Source organism: Sarcophilus harrisii, chromosome 6 (assembly GCF_902635505.1).
Source record: "Sarcophilus harrisii chromosome 6, mSarHar1.11, whole genome shotgun sequence".
Lineage (NCBI taxonomy): Eukaryota > Metazoa > Chordata > Mammalia > Dasyuromorphia > Dasyuridae > Sarcophilus > Sarcophilus harrisii.
In genome coordinates this window covers 8472493-8495738 of record NC_045431.1, presented here as the reverse complement: position 1 = coordinate 8495738, position 23246 = coordinate 8472493, and positions in this window count along the sequence as shown.

The following is a 23246-nucleotide window of genomic DNA, read 5'->3' as shown; positions in this document are numbered from 1 at the left end:
CAAAGTTCGCTCTGTCTTCTGTTCCGCTCTGGACCCGAGTCAGTGCCCACCTCTCCTTTCTCTCCCAACTTCAGATAGATTTACAAGCTCCTTGGAGGGCTCGTCCAAATGGCATATTCTAACCGGGGAAGTTTGCAGTGGTCATTCACTTGCCCTTTCTATGGGAAGAGTTGGACCAGACTCTCTGGGGTGGCTCTATGTCTCTTCCACGAGCTTCTGTTATGTGCCATAGCTTGAGGTTCACCACCATCCACCATCCTCAGAAAATCAAGTCCTCTCTGATGATTGCACTGAATCATGTTCTCCTAGGATCCCTTCTAGACCGGTACACGTGAAATCCCTCCCCACTCTGGGCATCAGAATGAACATAAGGTGAAAAGAAAGGAAGTAGGGCAGGGAGCAAATCACTGTTTAGTTCAAGTACTTCAAGGATTTGTGCGTTCTCTTCTACCCAAGTAGATTGTACCTGCACTTCACCATAGACCCTTTTTGTGGCTCAAAAAATTAATCTCCCTTTAGCTGATCTTCTGGTGACCAGCTTTTCCAAAATTAAGTTCTGAGAGCAGATTCGATCCAACCTTTGCCCTTTCCTTGAAGTCTTTTCAGGCTGGAAAGACCTGCCAGATGCTGTGCTCCATCTCTGCGGTCTTCAAGAACCAGGAATGATCAGCCAATCTTGTGAGATAGCAGACAATGACCTCAGGAAAAGAGGCAAACCACTATTCAATTTTGTTTTAAAGGTGACCGGGCCCCTGGCATTAGAGAGCCTCTGGTACTGGAGACATTATTATATATTAGGGCCTAATTAGCAATATTAGATAGGGTGTTAAACTAGTTTGCAAGTATATTGGTATAAGGCTGAGAGGAGGGAAGAGACATAAACCCTTTAAAATCCATTTATAAAGCTGAGTTTTGATGCAAATGGAAATCATCGGGAGATAAACATCATTCTAGGTATGTAGGAAAAACAGCCTGTAACAGGGACTGTAACAGTGCCTGTGAAAAGGTGGCAGGCCTGGCACCTTCCATAAAAATGCCAGCTTCACCACTTTTGACATCCTGCCAGAATAGTCGCATTCCCTTAGGTCTTTAAAGATTTTGGTTGGCTGAGTCCCCTGTTAAAATACAAATATTCTCGGGATCATTAAACCTTATCAGCAAATACCTCAGTTAATTGCTTAGTTCTCCTGTAGCCAGCTGAGAGCCAGACCTTCAAAAATGGGGCCTTTGGGGCCTGGAAGGAGGTTGAAGGTCAAGGAAAGAGAAGGTGCTTAAGGGGAGCTGGGCAGGATCCAAGGGAACAGTTCTGTCTCTTACCATTTTGCCCACAGTTTGCTCTGAAAAGAGTTTTACTGGTTGGGTTTTTTCCTCCTGTGATGGTATTAAATAAATGCTGGGCCAGGGTGGGAAAGTTTTGGTTTGGATGGACAAGTATTAAGCCATTTTGTGGCCCAGCTTTTTCTGGGGACCCAGGTTTGCTACAATCAGACCAGACAGAAAACTGACCCTGCAGGGTTTTGAACCAGACCCTCCACTTTGGCCCATGGGGTGTGGACGGTGAGTTCTTGCTATGACAGGAACTGGTCTCTCCAAGGTTTCTGGAAGAAACCAGATGCCCGCTTCCCTAAAAGGGTCCAGGACCAGCCGGCCCACGGCTCCCTGCTGAGACCTGTTCTTCTCCAGTCTCTAATCTTGCTCTCAGATCTCATCTCGCTGGCGCCTCCAAATGTGTAATGCTGGAGAAACTAAGGCAAGGCAGAGATTAGTTTTTGGTATTTTAATAGTGGAGAATTTGGGTTAGCTGAGACTGGCCGGCTGAGTGGGACTCTTATCTCAAAGCATCCAGCACCGAGCGATTAATTCCAGAGATATTTATGGGCTCCAGCTATGAGGGAAACCAAGGCAAGTGGGAGAAAAGTGCTGGGTGAGTGGGCAAGCTATAATTCCAGGAAAGGATCATAATTTAGTTCTTACAGGCTGGGGTCAGAAAGGTGGGGAGCAGGAGACAGCGAGTCGAGGGCAGGAGATACCCAGGCATTTGAGATAAGCCCCCTGGAGTTTTGTGATCCACTGGGATGTGAGTGGATCCCAGAGCTTAATGGGGCAAAGAAGGGGGGGGGGTGGCCATAATAATCTTATTCAGGGCATAGCATAATTCAGGGAAACTGAGGTGTTACAAGAGCAATAGCTCTCTAAGGTTGGGGGACCTTGGGATTGCTGATTTATTGACAGATTGTCAGAACAACAGCACTGTAAGGTTAGAGAGTCTCAGGATCACCAATATATCTGTCCTAAAGTCTAAGGAAAGAAACACTACTACATTGCTAGGCCAGAAGAACCCTAGGACCATTGACAGATTGTTAGAACAATAGCACCCCCAAGTCCTTGCTGTCTCCCCTAGACACTGTATTACATCAGTCTTTTGGATGTTACACATTTAAACAATATGGCCAGTCCAGTGGAGCTGTGCTCTTTGCGGCAGAATTCGAATGCTTGCAGTTTGGCTGGAGAAAGGACTTCAGTGTCTGGTACCTTAGTGGAAGGAGACATGGTGGAGATTTTTTGTTTACCGATAATTGTGCCCTCAATACTCCCCGTGAAGCTGAGACACAACAAAGTACGGGTGGATTCTCGGCTGCTCGTGCTAATTTTGGCCCAATAACAGCAAGCAAGCATGGGTAGCAGGTACAAGGAGAACCTTAGACATCTGTGGGAACCCTACTGAGGTGAAAATAATGTATTTGGCTTGGAGAACATTAGTGGACTGAATAATGGAGCTTCGAGTTTCGCTGATCTTTCCTGAGTGGGCACAATTTCTCTCCTAGGTCCTGGGTTTAGGGTAAGATTGGGAAGACTGAAAGAGACCATCAAAGGCTATTTACTCGATTGTCTTATTTATAATAGGAACTTAGAATATTTGTTGTATTGAAATTCCAGGCAGGAAGGCATCCAAAACTGTCCTATAAGATTGTGGTTTGGTTATTTTTGAAAAAAATGAAGAGTTTTTGGTGGTATTTAGCAATCATCCTATTAACAGTTCCTTATGATTTGATAACTTTTTAGAGTTTTAAAGCTGTTTCCCCTCTGTTCTTTCATTTGAGCCTCACAAAGCCCTTGGAAGTCAACAGTATGATACAGCATAAAAGATTGATGAATTTAAAATCAGAGGACCTAGGTTCAAATCTCACTAGCACCACATGCAACATATGACCTTGGGCAAGTCATTTAACCTTTATACAATTATTTATAAAATAATGACCTTTTAAGTTTGAGCCCACTCTAAAGCTATGATCTTTCACCTCCTGGATCTCATGCTCTTCTTTGAGAATGAAGGACCAATAACAACAAACGTATCATTATATCCATTTTTACAGATAAGAAGAGGGAGATTTAAAGAGATTGGTACTTGCCTAAGGTCACATAATTAGTAAGTCTACCCAGAATATTACAATAACCCCTAATGGAGATTGCCTTAAGTCTTTGGTTTCTCTGATCCATTCTTTGGAAATCTGCCAAAATAATTTTTGCTCATGCATCAGCTGCATCACCTTCTTCCCCTGCCCCAAAAAACCTTCACTGGGTCTCCTTCGTGCCAGCACTTGCCAAAACCCCTCTTGCCAATATCCTTCCAAAGCCTGCTTCAGTCACTGGTTTCATCCAAACAAGTTTTGGTGACATATTAGGGTCACATTTGTCTCCTTGCATTAGTTGTTTGTTTATTCGCTACCTAAATGATATCTTACACATAATAGATCCTTGATGAATATTTGTTGAATCGAATTATTGTTGAGATGATATTTGGAAGTAATGAATGAAAAAGGTGTGTGTGGGGTAAATTACAGGTTCTTCAGTTGAATAGATTCAATTCAGTTCAACCATCGCTTTTTGAACATCTACTTGACTCGTGGACCAGATCGAGGGATTTATAAATGTGTTTTTGGTTCTTTATTCTGCACCCAGCAGAATGAATACTGGACAAATTATTTAAAAGCCTGAAATGTGTCTTAACAAAGCCAATGGTTCTGAGAAGGGATTAGGGCATAAAAATGGCTCTCCTCAGCTAGCCACTCTTTGGAGGTTTTTTTTTTTTGTCAGTCAGAGGGCAAAGCACAAAGACCAAACACTGGACTTGGAATCAGAAAAATCTGGATTCAAATCCAACCTCTTACCCTAACTAGCTGTGTTACCATGGCTACTGTTGCCTTATCTGAAACTGAGAGCAATGTTAGAAATTACCTTAAAGCGTTGCTTGGGAGGCTCAGAATGGACAATGTGTGCCAAGAAAGCCTAAGTGTTATGCAAGTATTAGCCCTTGTTATTGTTACAAGACCCTCACCTCTCCTTAAGCAAGAAAGACAGTTTTGTTTGGAAAATGGAAAGAATGGGATTTAATGAGAACTTGCAAGCAAGTGGGCTTTTAGAGACTCTCTTACTTAAACTTAGTTTAGTAAAAATAGTCACATCTACCAGAAATTACTTTTGCAAACTAAGAATATAATTGTTTCCTTTAATTTTTTAACATTTATTTGAAAAACAATTTTGAGTTCTAGATTTTCTCCCTTCCTCCTATCTGTTCCCCACTTATTAGGAAGGCAAACAATATGATATTAATTATACATGTGAAGTCGTGCATATTTCCATATTAGCAATGCTGGAGAAAAAAGCCCCTCAAAAGCAAGAAAAGTAGAGAAAGTAAAAATAAGTGCTTCAATCTGCTCTGCCAGTTCTCTCTCTGGAGGTAGATGGCATTTTCACCATGGCTGCTTTGGAACTCTTGGATTCTTTTTCATGGCTTTATTTATTATTATTATATTATTACGTGGTTCTCTTGGTTCTGCTCACTTCACTTTGAATGAGTTCGTTTAAGTCTCCCCCGATTTTCTGAAACAATCTTGTTCATTCTTTCTAATAATCCGATAGTATGCCAGCCCAATCATATCCCACAACTTGGGGAGCCATTCCCCGATTGATGAGTGTCCTGGGGATTTAATTCTTTTTAAAAAAAAATTAATTAATTAATTAATTTTTAATAGCCTTTTATTTACAGGTTATATGCATGGGTAACTTTACAGCATTAACAATTGCCAAACCTCTTGTTCCAATTTTTCACCTCTTACCCCCCACCCCCTCCCCCAGAGGGCAGGATGACCAGTAGATGTTAAATATATTAAAATATAAATTAGATACACAATAAGTATACATGACCAAAACATTATTTTGCTGTACAAAAAGAATCGGACTCTGAAATATTGTACAATTAGCCTGTGAAGGAAATCAGAAATGCAGGCGGGCAAAAATATAGGGATTGGGAATTCAATGTAATGGTTTTTAGTCATCACCCAGAGTTCTTTCTCTGGGCGTAGCTGGTTCAGTTCATTACTGCTCCTTTAGAAATGATTTGGTTGATCTCGTTGCTGAGGATGGCCAGGTCGATCAGAACTGGTCATCATCTAGTATTGTTGTTGAAGTATATAATGATCTCCTGGTCCTGCTCATTTCACTCAGCATCAGTTCGTGTAAGTCTCTCCAGGCCTTTCTGAAATCCTCCTGTTGGTCATTTCTTACAGAACAATAATATTCCATAATATTCATATACCACTGTAATGGGCTGAGGTTTGAGCTGATGCACTGAGGTCCCAAGTACATGAGGCTAGATAGTAATTGGGCTATACTCTATTAATATACATGATTGGATAAAGAATGGTCCCTGCCCACTCTCCGTGCAAGTCCTGATGTGTTGTATAGGAAAAGACGATTTTGGTGGGTGGAGGCAGAGAGAGAGACAGGAAGAGAGGCTGGGAGAGATTGAGCCTGGGTTCCAGGCTAGCAGCTGCTGGTCGTGTGGCTGCTGGTCTAGCTAGCTTCTTGACTCAGCTGCACACGTTGCTATCGCCGATTCTCTTCCACCTCCGATCCTTCTTCACTGAGAATAAAGACTGACGGTTTTCCCCTAACCTGAATTCCTGACTTCTGCTGATTTAAAAATACACGATCTTCACATACCACAATTTATTCAGCCATTCCCCAGCTGATGGATAGCCACTCAGTTCCCAGTTTCTAGCCACTACAAAAAGGGCTGCCACAAACATTCATGCACATACAGGTCCCTTTCCCTTCTTCATGATCCCGGGGATTTAATTCTTAACCGTGATGTTGAAATGACCAGAGGTGAGCACTCTTGTAAAGAGGCTGGGGTCAAGGAGGCCTTGTGGTGCTGTGGAATGGGACCGAGGTTCAAATCCTGCCCCCGAGGCTCGCCACCTCTGTAACCTTGCATGAGTCTTGTTGTTTTCCTCTGAAAATTAGGGGTTGGATTGGATGGTCTCTGGTGTTCCTTTTGACTTTTCTAAACGGCCTCTCAAGGACCCTGATGGCTATACCTTGACAAGGGGACACACATCCTATCAATGTGCACACAGACCCAGCTTTAAATCAAATAAAGAGTGAAGGGAAACCAAAGTCTGGCTTCCTTTTTGTCTACCAGAGAGGGAGGAGAATAGGATCCGAAATAAGCAACCAGCATTTATTATATACCTTTTATTTGCCAGTTACTAGGTGAGGCATTTGGTGAGAGGGTGGGAATACAAATATAAACGGGAGAGAGTTGTTACTCATTTAGAGATAAATAAATAGAGAATCGTGGCAGAGTAGAAAGAATACTACTTCTGGAATCATGGGACCTGGGTTTAAATCCTGATTCTGGCTTTGTAAAAAATTAGATAATCCCGGGCAAATCATTAGTATTCCTGGGTTTCAGTTAACTCATTGGTAAAGAAGAGTTTAGAACAATTCTAGGATCTTGTATTTACAAGGTCAGTTCTTAATGGAGGGTTAATAACTGGAGGAATCAGGCAAGGAATCTGGAAGGAAACTGCACTTTGAGGGATGCTGGGAGTTCTGAGTCACTGAGATGAGGAGTGAGAACTTTCCCCTGGGTGGGGGGAGCTTGTGCAAAAGCAGACCTGTGGGAGAAGGGAAGTGTGGGAGCAGAGGGGTGGGGAAGGGGTGTGCGGGATACCCGACACTGAGCAAGCCAGTATTGTTTGAACACAGTGAGTAGTGAAAAGGAGTCATTTGTCACCAGTCTGGACACATCAGGAAGGGATTTCAGTGGAAGGTAGAGGAGTCTCACTGGAACCCAAGGCAATGGAGAGGAGGGACGGAAACTCGCTGAGCAGTAGCATGGCTGCTCCCCCTGGTCAGGCAGCTCAGGTCACAGCTGATGGCTGAGCCAGGGATGCTGCTGCTCATTAAGAGCTGGGGGAGGCACAGAAAGCTGAGTACTTGCTCCCCCCTCTCCCCCCAGGAGCTCTATCAACTTCTTTTCATCACTTTATGAAGGCTGGGCTTAAAAATTCACATGTGTTTTAAGCTGTATACAGACCTACTGGTTATTATTATTTTTTCCAAGGTTAGTTCAGGTTTGAATTGAGGGCTTATCTTTTAATCCAGTCACACCATTTCTTACTCACTTATTGGCTGTGTAACTCTGGGCAAAGTGAGCCAGTGTTCTCATCAAACCCCTTTAGCTGTTAGCTGCTTCCTAAGCCAGGGGAGAAGCTTGGACCCCAGAGCTCCTTGGTCCTCCGTGGCAAAGAACCTGGGCAAGTATTCATCTATTTTGGGCTCTGATGGGTGTTAATAGTCACAGAGTTTCAAGAAATCTTGTGTGTCTTTTACCGCCACAAACAAAATGTGGGCTGTTGGATCCCCTGCCTCTTCCAGCCAATTGTGTGATTATAATAAACTCATTAGTCACTTGGGTAGTTTCTGTGGCCCTACTTTATCCTTCTTTTTGAGACAAACAGCTGCTTCCTCCTCAGGTCATCCAGCTCCCTTCTCTTCAGGAAGAGATTCAAACTTCTTTTTCAATCCCAAGAACAAATTGTCCCCTTTCCTTCCCTTTCTTTTCTGCAAGGCTTTCGATGGCTAACAACCTGATAAGGGCCGACTTTCCCCTTGACTCAGGTCATTTCAGATATATTTCCAGTCATGTCCCCACATGGAAGTGTCCGTTCTTTATTATGTTTTTAAGGGACATTTCATTTTCATGAATGATCCTGAGTATGGAATCTTCTAGTTCCTCCTTTGTTTTTTCTCTTCAAACACCAGCCTGTAGTTAGAGAATAGTCACTGTCTGATAGTAATATACTGTCTCATGTAACAGATGAATCCTGAGGTTCTGAGGATCGAATGAAACACCCTTGTATTAAAAACATATTTCTATGAACCAGCCCAGTATCTTTCCCAAGAAAACCCCACGAACACGTCCACAAAGAGACAGACAGAACGAACAAATTACCAGTGATCCTTAGGTGAGAGATAGAGACACACAGAGAGACAGAGACAGAGACAGAGAGAAAAAGAGGAAAAGAGAGAGACACAGAGACACAAAAAGAGAGACAGAGAGAGACAGACAAAGTGAGAGAAACACACAGAGAGACAGAGACATAGAGACAGAGAGATATACACAGAGACACAGAGAGAGAGATACAGAGAGAGGAAGAGAAAGGAAAAGAGAGACACAGAGATACAAAAAGAGAGACAGAGAGACAGAGACATAGAGACAGAGAGACACACACACATAGACAGAGACATAGAGACACACACACACAGATAGAGAGACAGAGATAGAGAGAGCGAGAGCTTCCAAAGTGCTTAAAAGAAGTCTAGAGCTCATTCAGAAGGTTTAAAGCACTGAACAAGGGAGTTCCCTGGGGTCTCAAGAATTCCTTGACAGAGTCTTAGAAGTGACTTTATAACCACAACTAAATCCCAGATCAGTCCACTTGGGGCTAAGTTAACTCAAACTGCCTCAAATATGTTCCATCAACAGTCTGATGTAGTATTATGGTAAGATGTGTGTGTGTGTGTGTGTGTGTGTGTATGTGTGTGTGTGTGTGTGTGAGAGAGAGAGAGAGAGAGAGAGAGAGGAGAGAGAGAACTGAAGCTCCCTTGGCTCTTCGGGTATCTTGGCCACATCAGTCACTCAGTGTGTCACTCCTAGACTTCCCCTGGTAATTGGGAATGTATCAGACTCTTTCAAAAAGAAGGCAAAGCAGGGCTGCTTCACTATTTGTATTCTCTGCTTCTCCACAGCGTCTGAAATTTGCTCAATAAATACTTGCTAATTGACATGTTCTCAATCTCACTTTTTTCGAGGGGATGGGAGACTAGTCGCAAAGTCTATGATTTTTCTAAGGATTAGTATCATCTCCTCTTTAAATGTCAGGAATAAATAATATTCTCTCAATGGCCTCAAAATGATGTTGCCTCTGTGTGTATTTGGTCTGACTTTTCTCCATATTTATTTTAATGCCATTTCTGATTCCTAATGTAGCACAATGGCCTCTTCCCAATAGCCAGCTCATCAGGAGGATTACAGTAGAAAGTGACCCTATTGGTCAGAGAAATGAAAATTAAGACAACCCTGAGGTAACACCTCGCACTTCTCATTGACAGATCTGATGACAGATGACTGAAAAAGATAATGCGGAATGTTGGAGGGGATGCAGGAAAACAGGGACACTGATGCCTTGTTGGTGGGGTTGTGAACACATCCAGCCATTCTGGAGAGCAATTTGGAACTATGCTCAAAAAGTTATCAGACTGTACATACCCTTTAACCCAGCAGTGTTTCTACTGGACTTATATCCCAAAGGGATCATAAAGGGGAAAAGGGACCCACATGTGCAAGAATGTTCGTGGCAGCCCTGTTTGTAGTGGCAAGAAACGAAACTGAGGGGATGCCCATCAATTGGAGAATGGCTGAATAAATTGTGGTATCTGAATGTCATGGAATATTATTGTTCTGTAAGAAATGACCAACAGGAGGATTTCAGAAAGGCCTGGAGAGACCTAGAGGAACTGATGCTGAGGGAAATGAGTAGAACCAGATCACTGTACATGACAACATCAATATTATATGACAATCAGTTCCGACGGACGTGGCTCTCTTCAACAGTGAGATGATTCAGGCCAAGTCCAATGATCTTGTGATGGAGAGAGCCAGAGAGAGGATTGTGGGAACTGAATGTGGACCACAACATAGTGTTTTCACCTTTTTTGTTGTTATTTGCTTGCATTTTGTTTTCTCATTTTTCCTCTTTGATCTCATTTTTCTTGTGCAGCACAGTATTTGTGGAAATACATATAGAAGAATTGCATATGTTTAACATATAATGGCTTACTTGCCATCTGGGGGAGAGAAAAAATTGAAACACAAGAGTTTACCAAGGTGAATGTTGAAAACGATTTACGCATATGTTTTGAAAATAAACAGCTTAAAAAAAAACAATAGAAAGTGACTAAAAGTCCATTGCCATGATGTTCCTGGTTGCCTTTGACACATGATAAAACCAGTCTTGCTAATTCCCTTTATTTGCTTTTCCGAGGAGTATCTGTGAACCACCCATTCATTTTGTTTCTCGCTTCCCTTTACCTTCTGGTTCAATTATAGAGAGAATTTCAATATCAATCTAATTTATTTTCTGTCATCATATGCCAACTCACTGATCATTGGATGACTTTACCTTTAGTTAATATTTATAGGGAGTCTAAAAACGCATTTTTCTCCCTGTCCCTTTCTGCCATACTGATCACAGAAATGAATGGGATAAAATTGAGACATTTTGTATTTTTCTTTGCTTATGATTTCCCATGTTTACAGAATTGGTTCCCCAGTGACTAATTTAGTGGTGATAAACCTCTATCTTCATTAGAAAAGATATGTGATTTGTATTAGGACTCTTTCAAAGCCTTTTAATATTTAAATGACTGTCAAAGCTAGTGATATTGGGGTCATGAGAGATTTCAATTATCCAGACATAAGCTAACTGGATTGAGATCTGGAAAAGAACTTTTGAGATAACCTAGGCTTATGACATCATGTTACAGTTGAGAAAATTGAGTTCCAGCAAGAGAGGTATCTTACCCAGGTCATCCAGGGAGGAGTGAACTTAGATCTTCTGATTCCAAATTTTTATTTCCTACTACAACGTGTTGCCTACGAATCTTGTTTGAATTCTCTCTCAGCCAAAGGCAGATCAACTAAAAATTTTGTGACTCACCTTACTGATAAGCCTTCAAAAGGAAAAGGAAACAACAAAGGGAATGAGATTTTTTTGAACTAGATTCTAAACAACAAAGAAAAACTAGTTACTAAAGTAGAAATGACAGGAGCTTATGAGTCAGTGATATTCTATCACAGAATTTGTAATAAAAAAAGATGGGAAAGACAGCCATAATTTAGACATGCAACCTGGATTTTGGAAAGCAAATTGAAAAGGATTCAAGGAGGATATTGGTGTAGGATCCAATGGCCTAAGTTGTACAGAGTAAATCAACTTGAGAGGGATAAAGTCACAATGATAAAATCCTGGAGATACAAATGGAAATGATTCCAATGAGCTGGAAAAAGAGCAGGAGATACTTCTTCAGTTTCTTCTAAATCTGTAATTCTGTAAAGCCCTGCTCTTCTGTGCTGTGTAAGCTCCAGGAGAGAATGTTATTGTTAGTAATATTTGTTCCTTGAAAACAGAGGTTGTTAACATGGGATCTGTGTAATTTCTTTTTCTTTACAAAAATATTTTGATAACATTTCAATAGATTTGGTTTCCTATGTAATCCTGAGTATTTTGTTTTTTACTTTTAAATACATTATTCCACGAAGGGGCTCAATAAGACTCCATCAAACTACTCAGGGTGTCTAGTTTTAGAACCTGTTGTAAAATATAAAATGTTGGTATCTGTGCACATCAAAAATACAAATATATAATTTTGTGGTGCAATTTCAGAATAGATATTGTTTAAAACATCAGTGAAATGCTTCCTTACAATGGTCACTATCCCAAAGTGTTTGGACCGCCTTGTTACATAATGGATTCCTTGCTGTTATTGGGTGATCACTGTGGCCAAGAGATTCTCGTTCAGATGTGGATTTAAGCAGGTGAGTCTGAGTTTCTTTCTAGCTTTGAAATTCTGTGATTAAAAAAAAATTTCTCCTTAAATTTTTTAAAATAGTATTTTCTTTTTTCAAAAATATGGAAGGATAGTTTTCAACATTCATTTTTGTAAAACTTTATGTTTCAAATTTTTCCCCTCCTGTCCTCTCCTCTCCCACCTGCCCCAAGACAGGAAGAATTTTGATAAAGGTTAAATATGTGCTATTCTTTTAAACATATTTCCATACTTGCCATGTTGTCCAAGAAAAATCAGACCAAAAGGGGGAAAAAACATGAGAGAAAAAAAACAACCTAACAACAAAAATGGTAAAAATACTATGCTTTGATCCACATTCAGTTTCCATAATTGTCTCTCTGCATGCATTTTCCATCCCAAGTGATATACCATAACTTGTTCAGCTATTCCCCAGCTGATGGGCAGCCAATCCGTTTCCACTTTCTTGCCACTTAGAAAAAGGGCTGCACAAACATTTGTGCACATGTGCATTCTTTTTTTCAATCTCAGTTTGTCTGTTTTCTCATCTGTAAAATTTTCTCATCTGCACCTATTTCCCAAGTTGTGGTGAGCATAAAATGAGATAATATTTGTAAAGCACTTTGCAAACCTTAAAGGACAGTATCATGTTAGCTATGTTTATAATTATAATAAATTAATTGTAATTATAATGTTTATAATCCTGCCTTGCCCATGTTTGTCTCTGTCAGGAGGTGGACTGTACACTTACTTTATCTCTGGTCCTGTGGGATCATGGTTAGTCATCCTGTTGATCATAATTCCCAAATCTTTCACGTTGTTTGTCATTACTAAGTTGTTGTTATTATATAACTTTCTAGTTTTGGTTGCTTACGTCACCAGTGTCTAGCACATAGTAGGTGCTTTATAAGCATTTGTTGAATTAAATCGAAGGAAAAACATCATTCGGGTCATGCACAATTCAATTATGAAGCAGAAGGACAACTCAAGTATTTATGAAATAATTAAACCCAGAGAAAAGCTTCCGAGTTGTTGGCTAGATTAGGGAGGATTTAGAGAAGGACCTGAATGAAAATTTTACAGGAGAAGAAGATATGAATGGGTTATTCTCTTCACTAGCTGAGTGTGTGTCTATATTGATAAGCTCATGGTATCAACGGAAGCATTGAGATATCCCTTGAATAACTACAGCTTTTTCTCTGACCTGTGGACTTTTGAGAGCATTGGTGGGTAGTCAGTCTAGTTTTTGTTAATCTATAGAATGTTGGGAGAGAAGGACATTAGAAACAAGGATAGAACTTAAGAGTTAGGGGTGGAAGTTAGAGGGAGTTAAGATGGAAAGACTGGTTTGATATAAAGAAATATTATCTGACAACCAAAACTATTGGATAGTGGAATAATGTCTTTAGAGGGAATGGATATCTTATTGTAGGGGAACTTCCAGTGGAGGCTAGATGATCCTTCTTGGAGAGGATCGGGGGTTCAAGATGGACAAGAAAGCCTTTCAGACCACTTTTAACACTGTGACATCTAGTCCCAACCCCTTTATTCATAAGCAAGGAAGCAAAAACCCAGAGAGATGAAGCAATTTATATAACTCATATCTAATTTATGGCCATGCCAGAGGTAGAGTTAAATCTCTGTCCAATCAATTGTGCTTTTACTACATTATATTACTGTGAAGGTCAGCTTTCTGTTTTTTTTTAAATAATAGCTTTTTATTATCAAAATGTATGCGAGGTTAATTTTCAACATTCGCTCTTGTAAAAGCTTGTGCCCCAATTTTCTCCTTTCTTTCCCCCATCCCCTCCCCTAGCTGCTAAGAAATCCAATATATCTTAAGCAAATGCAATTCTTCATATATATTTTCACAATTACCTTGTTGCACACACAAAAAAATCAGATCAAAAAGGAGAAAAAATAAGAAAAAACAAAAAGTAAGCAAATGACAACAAGAAGGTGAAAATACTGTGGTGATCCACATACAGTTCCCACAGTCCTCTTTGTGAATGCAGATGGCTCTCTCCAGCACAAGTCTATTGGAACAGGGCCTTCTGATTTAAAGAAACCCTAAACTTTCCCTTTCCCCCCCAACCTGCAGCAAATGCCCCAAGTGTTATAGAAATTTGAAAGACATAGAAAAATACAGTCAGTTTTTGGAATGAAATGAAATTCCCATCCTTTTAAAAAATTCCTAATGGTACATGTGAAAGCTTTCCAGATGCTGTTTTTAGTCAAAAAAATTACTTGATCAAAGCTCCATTTTATCTATTCCTATAAAGTTTTGCTCTTAAAGGTACCATGGACAGGTGCTCTTAAGTGTCTCTTTTACTGTTTAATCACCTACTGACTGGGAAGTCTTTCCTCTGCCTAACCTAAAACCATTTTGTTGTAGCTTGAGCCCAATTTGGTCCCCCATGGGTAGAGAGAGCGTTTGGTTCACATGGATGTTGTGACTCCATGTCCTTGTGTCTCCAGAATGCACCAGCCCTTTTATTCTACACTTTCTCTTGAAGTATGCCCAAGTTCACATTTGTTGTTTCTATCTATCCATCCATCACCTATCTATCTATCCATATCTATCTATCTATCTATCTATTTCATCTTCCGCCATCCCCTTTTCCTTTTGCCTTTAATTTCTGCCCCCCCAACACCAGGGTCTTTTCTAATGAGTCCCATCTTCTCATTATGTGGCCCAAGTATTCAAGCGTCAACTTCAGTGTTTGACCTTGAATTATTTTCTTTAAGCATTGACTGACTTGCTCTCCTTGCTGTCCAATGGACTCTTACAAGTCTACTCCAGCACCACAATATGAAAATGTTAATTTTGTGGTGCCAGTATGCATAACTTTTTTATAATATCTTCTGATACTCAAGTGTCTGTACTCTTGACTAATAGCCACATTTTGATATTTCCCTGTGGATTCTATATTCTCGAATTTCAATTCTTCTGTTATTCTTGTTTGTGCCTTGTCCAAATTATTAACATTTCTTTTGAGATATATTAACTAAAAATGGTTGCTAAGTATAGTAAAAATATAATTCCTTATTTTATAACACTCTTACTTCATCCTAATATCATGAACTCTGTTCCTCTCTTCCCCAGTATTATTTTAATTTCTTAGCTGGTTGTTTACCCTCTTGTAGTTCTGTGTTTTGGTTTTTGATTTCAAATATATTCAGTACTTATGTTCATTCCTATTGAATTTTATTCTTTGCTTTTGAGATCTCTCTCAAACTTATTAAGGTGACTTAGAATTTTGTTCTGCACTTTATAAGATATTGGTACATGGGGAATCTAGTGGACGTAGTTGTACATCTGGGGTCTGGAAGACTCAAAATCCTGCATTCAGTTTTAGGATGACAAAGATTAAGTCACAATTCATTACACAAGCATTTATTAAGTGCTTATTATATTGCAGGTGCTAGGGTTACAAATATAAAAACAAAAAAGATCTCTTTCCTTAAGAATTTATATTTTATTGGGGGAGTTTACATAAAGCACTAGAAAACATGTCCGTCATAATTTCTGGGGTGGGAAGAGCACATTAACAACTTTGGCTATTGGGAAGTGCCGTTATCTCCAGATTAGCAGGGTACATTCTGGGAAGGAAAGCCACTGTCTGAAGAACCACAGAGAGGGGAGATGAAACCTTAGGCCTTGGGAACAGCAGATGGACCAGCTGGGTTACAAAATGGATGAAAGGGAATGCTTGCTACCAAGCCTAGGGAATATAGTGGATGGGACAAGCTGGGCTAAGCGTGAGGGGAAGCACTTTCCTTTACTCGGTGCATCTGAGTTTTGTGAGCTGGTGTGGTGGAAGGTCAACAAGAATTACCGAGGCTGCTAATTTGGGAGACTGTCTCAGGGCCAAGTTCCTGTGTGCAGAAGCTTAGTGATTGGGGAAGGGTAGAGCAAACAAGGGGCGGATGTTAAATAATAAAAACTGAAACATGGTGTAAGATCCAAAGAACACAACTCTAGATCTCTTGAGATCATCTTGTTTAATCTCTTCTTATTGTAGGACAGGAAACAGTCCCAGAGAGATCGAAAGATATCTCCAAGATCATTCGAGTAGTAAACGTCAGAATTGGAAGGAAACAAAGGGACAACCAGACTGTGAAAATTTATAATTTTCTCTCTCCCTTCTTTTAGGTCCCAAACCAATGTTTATATTTGCAGCTGCATAGAATATTTCTTAAATATATTTCTCCTTTACCCTCTACTCTTACCTATAAGGAATCTCTTTCTTAGTCACTCCCTTTTCTCTAGCAGTGCTTTTTTTCTCATTCCTGTATAAGTTCAAGGTATAGAATTTGATTGTAAAAAATGCTTACCCCAGCCATTTCCTAAGTTGTCTCCATTTCGGCCCCACACCCGACGTTCTCCTTGCACAATGTATGTCTTGTAGGGCTCTCGTTATTCTCTTTAATTCTTTGTCAGAAGACTCGATTGGTCTTATAAACGTCAAGGTTAGTTCAAGGTTGAAGCTGTCCCATTGCACTAGAGATCTAAGATGCAAATATATTTAGTTAATTCTTGTGACGTTCAGAGGGCACCTAGCCTTGCAAAGCCATTAGCATTCAGAGGCCATCGGTATCAGACAGGCATCCAATCACAGTGTGCATTAGCAAAATTAGATGTGTTGATTAAAGATACAGATTATGTGGGGTGTGTTTATACATCAAACTGAGATGGTTTTAAATCTGGAGAAGAATGGCGTTTTGCCTCTTTTAGGGGAATGGAGGGGGAGAAGTATTACATTTCTTCCCTCCCCCTAAATCTGTATTTCCGAGCGTATTCTTTTTGGTAATCTTTGGGAAAGTCTGTTTTTTTTTCTCCCACTCATCAGAATGAAATCTGTTATGGTACTCTAGAGACATTATTAAAAATAGAGATGGTTCTAATGTAGATTGCAAAATAAGTGTGAAACCAGTGGAGAAACTTAATGCACAAAATATTAAAATAGACAAGTGGGAGGATGGTGCGTATTAATAAACCATACATCGGGACCTTTATGTTATTTGTTACTATTTGTGAAATTGTGACAACACTACGATTTTTCTAGAAAAGGCTGATCTCACAGTGAGAACCTGGTTAGGATTGGACCATGGACCATAGCACTAGGAGAAGCTTTAGAGATCACAGAATTCTAAGGATTCTATTTTTTTTTTTTTACATTAAATTCTATTTTATTTTCAGTTGTGAATTCTCTCCCTCCTTTCCCCCTGCCCCTACCCATTGAGAATGCAAGAAAAACAAAATAGTTACAGATACAGAACATCTTGCAAAATAAATTCTTGTATTAGCTCCGTTCTTCCTTATCTCCCCCCCCCCCAAAAAAAAAGGAACGCAAAAAGAAGAGAAAATATGCTTCATTCTCCATTATTAGTCCATCAGTTTTTTGTCTGGAGGTGTATAAATGCATTTCATCATGGCCCTTTGGAATTGTGGGTAGTCATTGGTGTGGATCAGGGTTTTTTAGTCTTTCAAAGTTTATTATCTTTATAATATAGTTGTTACTGTATAAATTGTCCTCCTGCAAACCACTCATTTTATAGAGAAGAATAATATTTAATTTAATTTGTAAGTCACTGGAAATCAGTTTCACATCTTTCCACAAACCATATTTTTTTGACAAGGGATATAGAGTTCAAACCATTAGTTAGAGAGTCTTTGGGAATTTAAGAACTTGTTCACCAAGACAATGATTTATTATTATAGAGCAGGCTAAGCTGATGCACGTAGATTATCTGCATTTAGGAAGACATAAAAGATCATTGTGCAGGAGGGTGTTGTTCTCTAAATGTGGATCCAGCAAACATACCTCCAAGGGCCTTAATCCCTAAGGTTGCACCCTTCTATAGTACCGAGATAAGGGGCTTTCCCCCTGGGAGCTTAATCAGGTGCTGGGGCTTCAGTGGGGAAGGGAGGAAGGTTGTTGGGAAATGGATGAGCTGCAGAGAAGGCTTAGTCAAGTAACATTTGCTCAGTTTTTCTACATCTTGATCTCCAATCCTTTGACATGTTCATATGAGCCAAAATTGTTCTTTCTACCAGAGGGAAGAAATTCATTCATAACAGGAGGTTTCTTTTAGGAAAATGGTTATTGAGAGCTCATCCCCAAATATTAGGAGATTGCTTTAGGGGAAGTGACCTGATAAAAGCTGCTTGAAGGGGATGAGGGATGTTAGACATTTGATCATCTAACAGCTTTTCAGAGGAGCACCTAGACGTCTGCTTTTGTATGTATTTATTTCCCATGATACACTTGAACTTATTTGAGTTCCTTGAGATCAGGAATTGTTTCATTCATTTTATCTCTGATGTGTAACATAGTGCCTGGTATACTGTAGGCACCTAATAAATGCTTGTTGATTGATTGTCAAACCATCTGCCTTGCCTTGGATAATGGAGTCTCACTTTTCTCATCTATAAAATGAGGATAAAACTACCTCCTTTCCTCCCAAATTTATTGTGAGGGTCAAATGTGATCATATATTTCAAACATTTTGGAACCATATGGCAGGATATAACTTTATGCAGCTGGTGTTTTTGCTGTTAAAATTTTGGAGAAAACTTGGAAAGGAGTGCACCAAATCTCTGTAGATATATGGAAGGTTCATAACCTCTTAAGAGGTGAAAGTAGATTACTGCACAAGCCATCAAAGAGAGAAATGTTTAACGAGCATTTTTGCTTTATGGAGGATGCACAAAAATGCGGGGAACAATATGTTTTCTAGAAGGAGTTTATAGCCCAGTGGAGAAGAGAGGAAGAGCAGAGCTGAAATAACCTTGCACTTGGAGTCAAACACTTGAATCTGAGTTTGGGCTCTGATGTTAATTAGCTGTGAGCAAATCACTTAACCCCTCTGCTGCTTCCATTTCTTTCTTTCTTATAATGTTTGCGATACTTAACTCAGAAAGTCGTTGGTAGAAAAGCACTTTATATATTGTAATCATTATGGAAATGTGAGCAGATTTTAAGATAGAAATAAAGGAGTAGTTAGTAAGAATAACATGAGATTTTAATAACAGTTCAATATATCAATAAGAGCTTTCGCAAAATAGAATGGGACTAATTCCAAAATTGGTGATTGGTAGAGGGAGAAGAAGCTTCAGGTAGTGTTGTCAAGGGGGATTATTTATAAAAGAATTTTTGGAGGTGTTTGGACAGGTAGGATTTGGTGAGGATCAAGGAGACTTGGGAAATCTCCCTTCTCACGTCAGCCTGGCAAGTCTGGTTCTTAAAAGTGATTGTGAACAAAGAGTTAACACTGGAGCAAATTTTTTTCTTTCCTTTTTTTCTTTGTTGCCTTTGGCTTTTATATCACCTTCATTTCCATTTTTATTTCTTCTCCTCTCTTCTCTAACTAAAACCAATTTTTTGTACGGAGATTTCAAAAGAAAGAGGGGAAAAGATTGGTTCAGTAAAACTAATAAACATATTTACTGTGTGTGAGGGTAGATGCTGTGGTCCCTGCCTTTCGGTCCCCATCTCCATGGTGAAGAATGGGCATTTATTCTATATGTTTGCCAGTGTGGTCTCCGGGAAAAGGAATCAGCGGGTCTGGATTCAAATCCTATCTCTGTTAGTTGTTACCTTAGTGAATCTGGGTGGATCATTTGGAAAATGAGAGGGTACTTACTCTGAGTATCTTTTACTCTCTGTCTCTGGTCCTGACTTGATAAGGGATAGAGGCCAGGGATGAGTTTAAAGCTCCTCCTCTCCAAGAGATGATGGAGAGGAGCATCTTTGCCGTAGTGGTGTCTTTACAGCCCATTTTAGAGGAAAGAATGAATACTGGAACGCTAAACTCTGGTAGTTGCAAATAGGGGGCCAAATGCTAATTTCAATGCCAAAGTTCACCAAAGAGTGTTTCAATATGTCTGAATAGGAATGAACACTCTCTGGGGCCAAGGAGCTTCCAGCCGAAATAAGCTGACTTTAATTGTAAATAGAACAAAGAAAAAAGCTTTTCTCTGGAGACTCTTTCCTCTATGCGATATCATTTGATCCTTTTTGTATATGTGTGAGGGGAGGGAATAGAGACGTCCTCTTTACCCTTCAACCTTATTTTGTACTATCACAAAGTGTGCCATATTTAAAGTCACTTGGAATTCTAATCTGTTTTAAATTAAGTGATGTAAATTTATCTCTTACATTTTTATGTCATCATTAGTAAGTGTAGAAAAATAAGAAAAAATAATGTAATGTAGGTAATTGACCATTTTGCGACAGTGTGAAGGACTGATTGTCTTTCTGTGACAGCAAGATTTTATCAATAATAAGGAAGAGCAAATGAATCTTGTTAAATGCTCCTTAGAATTCTCTTCATTGGGTTTTGTAACTGCAAAGTTATTAAAACAAGGTTTACCGGGTCATCCAGTGATTGCCAAATAAAAGCAACGGGAAATAAAGCCTAAGATGTTTGCTTAGATTTCTATCCCTTTGTTTTATTTTGTTTTTATCTCTCTTGAACTCTGTGGGATGTCCTGGAAGTTTTCCTTTCAGAGTAACTATGACCCATAAATCTTTCTCATGGTGTCTTATGAGTCTCTTTCAAATAGCATCTAAGCTTCTTTTTTTTTAAGTTGCTAAAACTAAACCAAACAAAAACCTCCAAAAAGAATAACTTACTTTCAGTCGGCACCTTTTCTTGTAACTATTTCAAAAGTGACCATCTTCATTCTGGGTGATAATATAATTTACATTTTAAAAAAAAGTTTTTTGAAAATGGAATTAATTATATGTAAGGGAAAGGAATACTAGGAAGATGAATTACTTGCCTGAGGCCACATAATCAAGCAAACTGGCTGGCGGAAGCTAAAGATCAAATTCTTGACTTCTAGGTACTTCAGTTCCTCAGCCATCCTGTCTTCCCAGTAAAATGAGACAAGGGGCCTCAGTTTGGTATCAGAGAACATTTGGTCATTCCTGACACTGCTTTCCATGATTTAGACGAAATCCTTTAAAAGGGTATGGGAAGAAGACAATGAAGGAAAAATTTCTTCTCTGAATTTGTGCATCTAAGTGCCCAGTAGAGAGATGTGAATTATTTTCACAAATATCACTTACTTAACATCACATTGTGATATAAAGGAAAATATAAAGCATATGTTAAATATACTATAACATGTTGTGTATAGACCATGACACTGAATGGCCTATTTTGCCACATTACTATATATTATGTAAAATTATTTGTGACATGTATGTGCTAATTAACAAGCCATTATATACAGACTATTATTAAATATGCTATTATGCATTATTGTACATAGACTGATATGCTATTCTAACATATTATAATGTATGTGATTTGTTACTTATAGGTGGAAGGAAAATCTTTGATTTCATCAGTGTAGAGAACTTCTTCCACTGAGCAATCAACACCTTAATGATAACTTAAAGTTTTAGGGAAATAAAGGAGTTAGAGAGAGAGAGGGTGCCTTGCCCACATGTCATAGTCGGCTCTTGAACATGTCTTCTGGATTGCAAGACTGGCTTTCTATCAGCTATGCTATGTCCTTCCCTAAAGATGTGAACTAACTATAAATAACAAAGTTATACCTTGTGAATACAGGTTGGAGAGACATAATATTGGGAGTCTGTTCCCCTACCAGAGATAATGTGTATTTTTGGCCACGGCAACCCAGAAGACAAAGAAAAATAAAAAACAGCACTCCTCCATGAACAGCCTTCTTTCATTTCTGCCATGGCAGAGGGGGCAAAGAATCATCATTTTGAGACCATGATAAGCTAGCTTGCCTGCTGAGATCCTTGTTCAATAGCCACTGTGGGTGCATGTTATGGAGGGACTGAATCATTTAGGAGAGCTCTTGGTAGGTGCTCCTGCAATGTCAGGAAAACCAAGGGTAGCCTCCAGCAATATGGATAGACCTAACTGTGGGAAATATTCCCTGGGGGGAGGTTTGGGGAGGTTATCACTGTTAATAACCTCACAGAGTTGATAAACAAGGATGTGTTGTAGTCTGAAATATAGGAAAAAGCTCCTAAACTGAGGAAATTTGAGTATTGAGAGTATTATAAAGTTTGTCTACATTTGCATTTTTAACTTTACATTTAGTCCATGTAGACTGACGTTTGTACTTCTCTCTTCCGTTGGAATAGGAGCTCATTTTGAGTGAGTATTGTTTCATTATTTGAGCTTCTATCCTTGCTTGATATATAGTAGGTGCCTAATAAATGCTTGTTGATTGATTGCTAGACAGCATCGAATAATGGCCTTTGGGTCAGGATTCCTAGCCGCAGAGACTTAGAGCTGGGAATGACTTTAGTGCCCATAGATCAATCTCAATTTACAGATAAGGAAAATAAAGTTCAGGAGCTCTCATTCAAGCCTCCAGTACTTCTTCAGTGTGTGATCATGGGCAAGCCTCTTTTCTCCTCGGCATCCTGGATAACTCTCCGAGGCTACAGGTTACAGACAGAGCAGGATCAGGTGAGCAGGTGAGCACAAACTCAAGTCCCCGAGTTCATTTTGTCTTCCAGAAGAGCAGAAATGGAAGGAGGATGATTTATGTGAAGTCTTCTGTAGGCTGAACTGTAGGACAGGAGCCGCTGATATTCAAGGCACCAACTAATTAGCTTTAGGCTTCTGGACTGACAGACTGGGAAACCGAGGGGCAAAAATGGCCTGGGAATGGGCATGGGAGTCAGACTCCTTCACCTCCCCAGTCATTTCTCTGGAGACTTTTCTAGTTTATCTTTTTATTCCAAAAGTCCAGATCTTCAGGCCATTAGGGAGAGGAGGTAGTGTATCACCGACTCAAGGATGCCAATACCCAGAGCGTTTATCAATAATGGGAGTTCTGTGTTTGATTTTCATTTAGAGACTGATGGCTCATCACTCAAGGCTATTTGATGAATCTGTAGCAAAACCCAGGCTAGTGGTTCTGCCCTCCCTTCTACTAGGGAGCATGTCGTATCCCATTGTAGTATGCATTTTATGCTAAGTAGCTAGCTGTACGTGTTCCTAGGCAAAATTGCTGAGTATACCATACAACATAGACAATGTTAATTTATGGTTTTCTAGGTCAATATGGAGCAGCCCAAAGCGATACATTTCTAATTGAGTTCGACACTACTAATCTACATTGTTGAAGGGAGTTACTGTCCTGGGAATTACCCAGACTTGTGAAATCACTCATCTGGATTATCCTTGGCTCCATCATTCTGTGACATGGCAAAACCTGTTTAATTAGCTTTCTAGGTCCCATAACCAGACAAAAGAATTATGAACCTTTATGATGATTCATTTGCTTTTTTAAAATAAGTGACATG